This window comes from Salarias fasciatus, chromosome 18 (assembly GCF_902148845.1).
Source record: "Salarias fasciatus chromosome 18, fSalaFa1.1, whole genome shotgun sequence".
In the NCBI taxonomy this organism is placed as follows: Eukaryota; Metazoa; Chordata; class Actinopteri; order Blenniiformes; family Blenniidae; genus Salarias; species Salarias fasciatus.
This window is the reverse complement of record NC_043762.1, coordinates 30641340-30650313: the sequence shown is the minus strand read 5'-3', so window position 1 is coordinate 30650313 and position 8974 is coordinate 30641340. Positions and strand designations below refer to the sequence as shown.

Sequence of the window (8974 nt, the reverse complement as noted above, 5' to 3'; positions counted from 1 at the left end):
ATAATAGGTGAAAATAGAATTCGAACAATCTCCAGAAACTTGAGCAGCATTTTTGTGTATTCATTTTCTCCAATTGTGTTTAACAGGAAGGGCAAGATCCTCAGTAAAACCAACATCTGCCCAGCAGACTGTTTCAGTTTATTGTCATTTGATGACAGTGTATTCATTGATATAGGGCAAGGCTTATCTCTTATGTCCAGAGGTGAATAAGGGAATCCGATAATTGCACTGTTGAGCTTATCTAAATCAATCGACCCTGAAGACACAAAATATTTTAAAACACACTTGATTTCATATGGGGCAACACCTTCGAGAATTACATGCATTATGTCTTGTGGGGTTTGATTAATGATATCAAAGTGGGGAAATTCAGTCAATTTGCTTTTTCTGTTTATTCCATATGTTGTTTTAAGACTTTCTTTGAGAAAGTCAGTGCTTGCCTTTTCAATATCTGTGCATTGCTTGATGTGAGATGCCATTGTTCTTTTAACAAAGAGTTCTTCATTAAATAGTTTCTGCATATCTTCAAAGTTGCACTCGCAATGCCGGCATTTACTGTAGGCAAACCCTACGCCTTCCTTAAATCCAGCCACTTCGTGTTGTGCAAGAGTATCACCACACACAGACATAAGTGCTCCGTAAATTTTTTTCTTTCCATTTGCACTCATAACATCAACACCATTATACAGTTCAGTCAGGTCATGATTAATCCTCTCAAGTATCTTATCAATACCACAGTGAGAAATATCTTTTGATTTTACCATTGCAAGCAGACGAATGGCAGAAAGTCTTGATCTATGTTTGGGATTGATGTTACCTAAGGTGTAATAAATCAATAGCAGTCTGTTTTTGGCTGCCCAAGACCCAAGAGGATTGCACAATTCAATTTCATCTGTATATAGAACTAATTGCAATGCCGTGGGAAATTTCAAAAACAGTGGGTGTGACTTAAAGATTTCTCCATCAATGAAATCGCCAAAAAATCCAGCCTCGCATGGTTGTGACCCTTGTTCAATTATTTGAAGAATTTGTGGATGCAGCAGGAGTTGCTCCAAACTTTTTAGCAATGGAATATAATAAAAGATTTTGTGTTTAATAGTAAGTGCTCTTTGGTCACCACTTTTAACATAGCATGCCACATTTTTGAGGGTGACTATCTCTGCTTCTACTGGTTTAAGGAGTTCTTTGATTGTCTTATTCTGCAAGTATGTTGTGGAAATTTGGTTGAAAGGGTCATCAAACTGGTCAAATATGCTCATTACTTCACTCTTCAGTTGATTCAGGTCCCCAGAATGTCTCTCGAACACACTACTCATTTGATGTTTCAGGTGCTCCAACAGTGAAGCCTGGTATTGCTGGACTCCATTCACCATCTGGTTAACAGCTCTCTGGAGGGACAAGAAAGGAAAAACAATTATGATCCGATTAATTTTTTTCAGTCTATTTGCTTCAAAATCACAGATTGGCAAAACTTTTGCTGTTAGAAATTGCTCTACTCAAAGTTCAGCAATGAGCTTTCAGAATCCAAAATCCATCAACTGATGTTGAATATCACATGCTCTCTGTGGTCAACATTCCAAAACTAAAGAAACATCTAGAGATAAGGAGGTCGCTAATATATACAGAAATAAACAGAAACTTAATAAGATAAATGAATGAGCTAATAAGTGAAGAACACATGCCTACAAGGGATAAAAGAGCGATTTTCCCCTCCCGGTTGTTATATTTCAGTCTCTCTGTGTAAGTGTTGTATTAAATTCAACCCTCCACAAGCCAAAAGATTTATCTGCAAACGGACAAATAACTTTATTCATCTGTGTTTTCGTTACCATGAACAGTAATGTTTTTACTCAGTGAACATTTCAGAGATGTAGGCCGACTGTCTAACAATTGTAATATTCACTCATTCATTGACTGAAATATGTTATAGAGCTCTCTGCTTTCTGGAATTTTCTACATAATTTATGCATTTTTAACTTTGGAAATTTTTCATCATAACAATGTTAGAAGAGTAGCATTTTCAATTACTGATGATATAAATAACTTCCTCAGAATTTTTTTCTGCAATCTGAGCTTGGCCTCCACTAACCAGCAAATACTACTGTTGTGTTTTTCCATCTACAGATGAATGAGCCAATTTACTGAGTATGTGATGTAAACATAATTGTTATCATCACAAACTGGGATCCAATTCAAGAAAACAGCTGAATAAAAAAGACATAATAAATAATAAAGAATAAGTTAAATTTTTTGTATTTTTTAGCCATGCTTTCTGAAAGAAACATCAGTTGGTCACCAAAGACATTGGTCAGTTGGGCATGAGTGAGAACCACATTGCAGCTGAACATGGACCAGGACCAGAGGTTCCTAACATGGACCAAGTACCTTGTGATTATAATGTATTAAATTTTCAAAGAAACCCTTCCAATCCAAAAAATTACAACCCAGACATTGGAGAAAAAAAAAAAAATTACTTGTGTTAGGCGCTGGGTTTCTCTGGCTTGAAGGAGAAATCCGGTTGCTTGTTTACACAGGTTGATGTGGTCTTGACCTTCTTGAAATCCACTCTGAAACAGATGAACATAAAGGATAATCACAATTGACAATGATGCTATAGCCTTAAGTCTTCATGCCCAGTGACATACAAAATATTTTTATTTAAGTTGGACAAGAAATTTACCGTTTGGTTGATGATGTGTGGACCTCTTTCAATCTCAGAAGAATGTTCTTGTGCTGAACTGGCCATTTCGGGGATGCTCACCCCTGTTTGGTTAATTGTTGCTGCCATTTCGGATGTTTCTGGTGAGCCGTGTGTTGAGTCAGAACCCTGCCTCCCTTGACGATAGGGGTATTTGCGTAAAGTGCAGTGTATTGACAGCGCTGGAGGCCAGGGTAACCGAGTTAGAGGAGCGGCTGCGCAGATGTGAGGGGCAGGGCAGCGCTAGCTATAGCGAGGTAGCGGCAGGGCTCGCAGCCCGCTCCCGCAGTGAGAGGAGTGTTAGCAAGCCTAGCCCCGCAGCGTGTCCCGAGCAGCCGGGACAAGACCAGGACCGGTTTGTGACAGTCCGGAGGAAGGCTAGTGCTAAGCACCACCACGTAGCACTCCAAGAACCGCTTCACGTCTGCAATAGGTTCTCTCCCCTCAGCGACGACACACCGGCTGAACTGGACACGCTGGTGATTGGCAGCTCTATAGTTAGAGACGTGAAGCTGCCAGCGGTGAAGGTTAGGTGTTACCCGGGGGCCAGAGTGGGGGACATCGAGGGGAACCTTAGGCTTTTAAAACAGGAAGGTAGGAGATTCCGTCGAGTCGTGATTCATGCAGGCGGTAATGATGCCCGGCGGAGACAATCAGAGGTGCTCAAATTACAAGTAGCCTCGGTGTGTGAATTGGCTAAGTCGATGTCTGATGCCGTAATATTCTCTGGTCCCCTGCCCAATTTGGTCAATGATGAAATGTATAGCCGACTTTCATCATTCAATCGCTGGTTGTCTAGATGGAGTGAGGAAAACGGAGTTATTTTTCTAAACAACTGGCGCACCTTCTGGGGAAAGCCTGGGCTCATCCGCAGGGACGGCATCCACCCAACTTTGGATGGTGCAGCCCTTTTAGCTCACAATATGGCTGATCGGCTTCGAACTCTAAATTGACAATCCAGCTGTGAGCCCCGGGCGCAGAGCAGTCGTGTAGAACTTGTTGATCTTGTTGATCTCGTCACTAATCCTGCTCCCGGATTTTTACAAGTCAAGCATGGAGGTTTACCTAGGCTAACAGAGACTGAGTCTGTCCAAAGTGCTCAAAGCATTAAAAAAAAGTCAATGGGTAAAAAGCTTAACATCTGTACAAGACAAAATAACTTTTCCAGTAGGAAATACATAAAATGTGGTCTACTAAACATTAGAGCAATCTCCACTAAATCTCTGTTAGTTAATGACCTTATCGGTGACAATAACATTGATCTCCTTGCTCTAACAGAAACTTGGCTCCAGCAAGATGATTATGTGAGGCTCAATGAATGTACCCCTCCAACCTATGTTAATTTCCAAACAGCTAGATCAACAGGTGGAGGTGGAGGTGTGGCAGTGATTTCCCACTCCAGTCTTCTTCTTAAACCCAAAACTAATGTTAAATTCAACTCTTTTGAAAGCTTAATACTAACGCTTACTTGTCCAAATTGGAAGAATCAAAAAGCTGTGCTATTAATTATTGTGTACCGACCTCCTGGTCCTTACTCTGACTTTTTAACTGAGTTCTCAGAGTTTTTAAGCAATATAGTATTGACTCATAACAAGATCCTTATAATAGGTGACTTTAACATCCATGTGGATGATTCTGGTGATAGTTTGAGTAATGCGTTTATTGCAGTATTAGATAGTATCGGTTTCACTCAAAATGTTGATGAATCCACTCATAGTCACAAGCACACCCTGGATCTGGTCTTAACATATGGGATAGAAGTCAGTGACCTAAATGTTCTCCCTCAGAACCCTATACTCTCAGACCATTTTTTAATTACTTTTCAGGTTTTGATTGAAGACTACTGTGCTCAAAAAGATAAAATTCAGCTGATACGGACATTATCTGAAAAATCTGTGGCTCGGTACAAAGAATTGATCCAGCCTGCATTTGCTGCATTATCTTGTGAACTCACAGAAATGAGCTTATTGACCAGTGGTGATAATAGTGATCAGTTTGTTGACAGTGCTATGCACTCACTAAAATCTGCCCTTGACGTAGTGGCCCCGTTGCAGCTGAAAACCAATCGACCCAGGCGCGTTGCTCCATGGTTTAATTCTGAAACCCGTGTTCTCAAACAAAAAACTCGGCGATTAGAAAGACTGTGGCGTAAATCTAAATCAGAACAATCTCTGAAGGCCTGGAAATGTAGCTTGCTAAGCTATAAACAAAGTCTTTTTAAAGCCAAGACATTATATTACTCTCGTTTAATAGAAATAAACAAAAATAACCCTCGGTTTCTATTCAACACTGTAGCCAGACTGACAACCAGTCATACTGTAGTGGAACCAGTAATCCCAGAATCTTTAAACTGCCATGACTTTCTTAAATTCTTTAATGATAAAATCATAACCATTAGAGGTAAAATCAGTGAAGCGCTTTCCTCAGATCAAGCTCAGGGAATCCAGCCACTGCCTCCACCTGAAATACCTGAAATACTAGATAGTTTCTCATTAGTAAATGGGGCTGAGATTACTTCAATTGTAATGTCTTCTAAAACCTCAACCTGTCTCCTAGATCCAATTCCAACTAAGCTTTTCAAAGATATCCTTCCAGTTATCTTAAATACGATCATAACTATAATAAATACCTCTCTAGAAAATGGCTATGTGCCACAGTCATTTAAATTCGCAGTAATCAAACCACTGCTGAAAAAACCTAATCTCGATCCTGATATTCTAGCTAACTACAGACCGATATCAAATCTGCCTTTTATTTCAAAAGTCCTGGAAAAAGTTGTGGTTAAACAGCTTTACCGCCACCTACAGGACAATAGTTTATTTGAGAAATTTCAGTCAGGATATAGAGCTTATCACAGCACTGAGACTGCGTTAGTTAAAGTCACTAATGACTTGCTATTGGCGGCTGACGCAGGTCTAGTCTCAATCCTGGTTCTCCTAGACCTCAGTGCAGCTTTTGATACAATCGACCACAATATTCTCCTGCAGAGGTTAGAATGTGAGGTTGGCATCAGAGGAAAAGCCCTCTGCTGGTTCAAATCCTATTTATCTAATAGGTACCAATTTGTTCACGTTAACCAACAGTCCTCACCGTGCTCCCAGGTCAGTTATGGGGTTCCTCAAGGGTCCGTGCTCGGGCCAATTTTATTTCTGTTATATATGCTTCCTTTAGGGAACATAATTAGAAGTCACGATATCAATTTTCATTGCTATGCAGATGACACACAACTGTATTTATCTATGAAACCTGATCAAACTAATCAAATAGACAGACTCAGTGACTGTATCAGAGAAATTAAAACCTGGATGACTACGAACTATCTCCGTCTGAATCCTGGCAAAACAGAGGTCATTATACTAGGCCCCCATAAACTGAGAGAGTGTCTATCCAAACAGATTATTACCTTAGATAACGTCAGTGTATCCTCCTCCTCTACTGTGAGGAACCTCGGGGTCTTATTTGATCAGGATATCTCATTTAAAGCACACATCAACCTGGCTTGTAAAACAGCATATTTCCACTTGCGCAACATTGCTAAAATAAGAAACATTCTACCTAGAAGCGATGCAGAAAAACTCATCCATGCATTTGTTTCTGCGAGATTGGACTACTGCAACTCCCTTCTCGCAGCCTGCCCAAAAAGTGTATTAAAAAACTTTCAGTTGGTTCAAAATGCAGCCGCCAGATTATTAACTGGAACTAGAAGACGTGAACACATTACTCCCGTTCTAAAATCTCTTCACTGGCTTCCAGTCGAGTTTAGAGTTAGATTTAAAATCCTTCTCCTCACTTACAAAATCCTAAATGGGATGGCTCCAACCTATCTCCAAGATGCTTTAACGCCTTATCAACCAATCAGAGCACTTCGCTCTCAAAATGCAGGGTTACTGGTGACTCCTAGAGTCTCTAAATGGACACTAGGTGGAAGAGCCTTTAGCTATCAGGCACCATTTTTATGGAACCAGCTTCCAAGTGGTGTCAAAGAGGCAGACACAGTCTCCACATTTAAGGTTAGGCTCAAGAGGTTTCTCTTCGATGCAGCCTATGATCAGGTCAGCTAGGGATTCTAAACTAAACTAAACTAAACTAAACTAAACTAAACTAAACTAAACTAAACTAAAACAAACCAAACCAAACTACAGTAAACCAAACTAAACTAAACTAAACTAAACTAAACTAAACTAAAACAAACCAAACTAAAGTAAACCAAACCAAACTACAGTAAACCAAACTAAACTAAACTAAACTAAACTAAACTAAAACAAACCAAACTAAAGTAAACCAAACCAAACTACAGTAAACCAAACTACAGTAAACCAAACTAAACCAAACTAAACCAAACCAAACTAAACTAAACTAAACTAAACTAAACTAAACTAAATTAAATTAAACTAAATCAAACCAAATTACACTAAACAAAATTAAACTAAACCAAACTAAATTAAACTAAACTAAACTATACTAACTAAATACTAGTTTAAACAGTTAAGTGTCCACAAAGCTGCCCCAGGAGCTAGAATGCTGTGGGAAGTACGGTGCACTGAGCCCTGTCCTCCTCTAATGTCTGAATGTTATTCCCTTTAGTCCCTTCATTGCTTTTCACCTGCTGTCCCCCCCTTCGAGGGGGAGTCTTCTCCAGTTTCAGTTGCTGACTCCACTATTACGAAGGCCTACGAACAAGCTCCGTCCGGACCGGGAGGACACCCCTGTCGGTCCTGCACGCGGACTGGCTTCGGTTCTACTGCTGGGATCCGTGGTTCTTGTGCTGGACCGTCCAACGAACTGTCCTCAACATTGTCCTAGGCTTTACTTCTTATTGTCTCATGCTAGCTGTTGCCAAAGCTGTCCGTCCCTGGGAGAGGGATCCCTCCATACTGTGGTTCTCCCCAAGATTTCTTCTTTTCCCACTGGGTTTCTGGAGTTTTTTCTTGCCGGATGTGAGGGTCGAAGGCGGTGGTTGCTTCGTTCTGTCTCGTTACTGTAAATATTGACATATTACCATTATGCTTATTCACTGTTTTTACTTTTACCGACAAATGTAACATCTTGAAGCCCTCTGAGGCAACTGTTGTTGTGATACTGGGCTATACAAAAATAAATTGATTGATTGATTGATTGAGTAATGCAGAGTCGATGCCTCTTCCTCCTCCTCCTCTCCTTCAGCTTGCAGGTGGTGTGCATGGTTTCGCTTTATGTGATAATAATAGGAGTTATACACCCGGTACTCACTGGGACAGCCATCAATGCCACATACTACACGAAAGTCAGGACTGCGACTGTGCATAGTATTAATGTGGCCCAGTAGTTTTTTCAGAGTTAGTGCCACAAAAATGTAGCATATGACACAACGCCAAATCATCTCACTGCAGTAAGGTGGTCCAGAAGTGTAGATGGAAGTTGAAAAGATTCTGTTGAGGCAGAAAGAGTAAAAACAAGTAAAAATCTCAGCCATCACACTATTTCATAGCTTACTTCATTGAAACGGTTTCATGAAAAGACTACATAAAATGCACAAATTTCAACTGAATGTTATTCTTGTTACACCTAGCTGCTGATAATATTATAAATGTACAAAACACAGTAAATGCAATACTTACCAAGAATCAACTTATGCTGTCTCGGTCGGGTGGTAAAGCAGGTCTCCAAGCTGAATCCAGCACCAAATGGCCAAAGTTTGAGAGGTTCTTTTTCTTTTCCCTCTCTTTTTTTTTTTTTTTGCGCCTTTCTCAGTGTATCCGCACTTTAGTGATGACGTAATTTTGTAGGCACCCTAGACTGCAGAAATAAATTTGTGGGCCAACGGATATTTATAACTGTTGAACATTTGTTTTTCATACATTCCTCACTATATGACAAAAATTTCAATATCTCCGAGTCTGAATTTAATTTTCAAGATTAAATTGTGACGATCTACGAACTACAACTCCTGTCGACGGATTATGACATCATTGAGCTGAGACGCTCACCGTGTGGCTTGTCAGACCATGTGCGGACCTGGTGCGGACAGGCTGGCTAGCGCTTTGCGACATATTTTGAAGATTTGCACAATTCTAAGTACATTTATGCAATAGTCATGTGCTTGTATCAATATACCAGAGTTTTTAATACACGTTATCCTTATTAAAATTGTTTTATCATGTTTTTTGTGCAACCAGACCGACGAGGAGAGCTCAAAGCTACCTTGCTAATAAGCTTACCAGCATGGACCAACTTGATGACATTGCGAAATCGACTTTGAAAGGTAAGTTTGCTCAAATGAACTCCAGCTATTATAAA

The 8974-nt window shown here is 40.1% G+C and overlaps 1 long non-coding RNA gene across 1 annotated transcript; it reads right to left on the bottom strand.

The window, feature by feature from the left end:
• Window positions 1-876: 876 nt before the first annotated feature.
• LOC115405591 (uncharacterized) lies at window positions 877-2793 on the bottom strand. Its single transcript, XR_003933443.1, has 3 exons — window positions 2681-2793; window positions 2475-2567; window positions 877-1388 (listed from the first exon to the last, which is right to left on the bottom strand). It is a non-coding gene; the product is annotated as an uncharacterized LOC115405591 (long non-coding RNA).
• Window positions 2794-8974: the final 6181 nt, after the last annotated feature.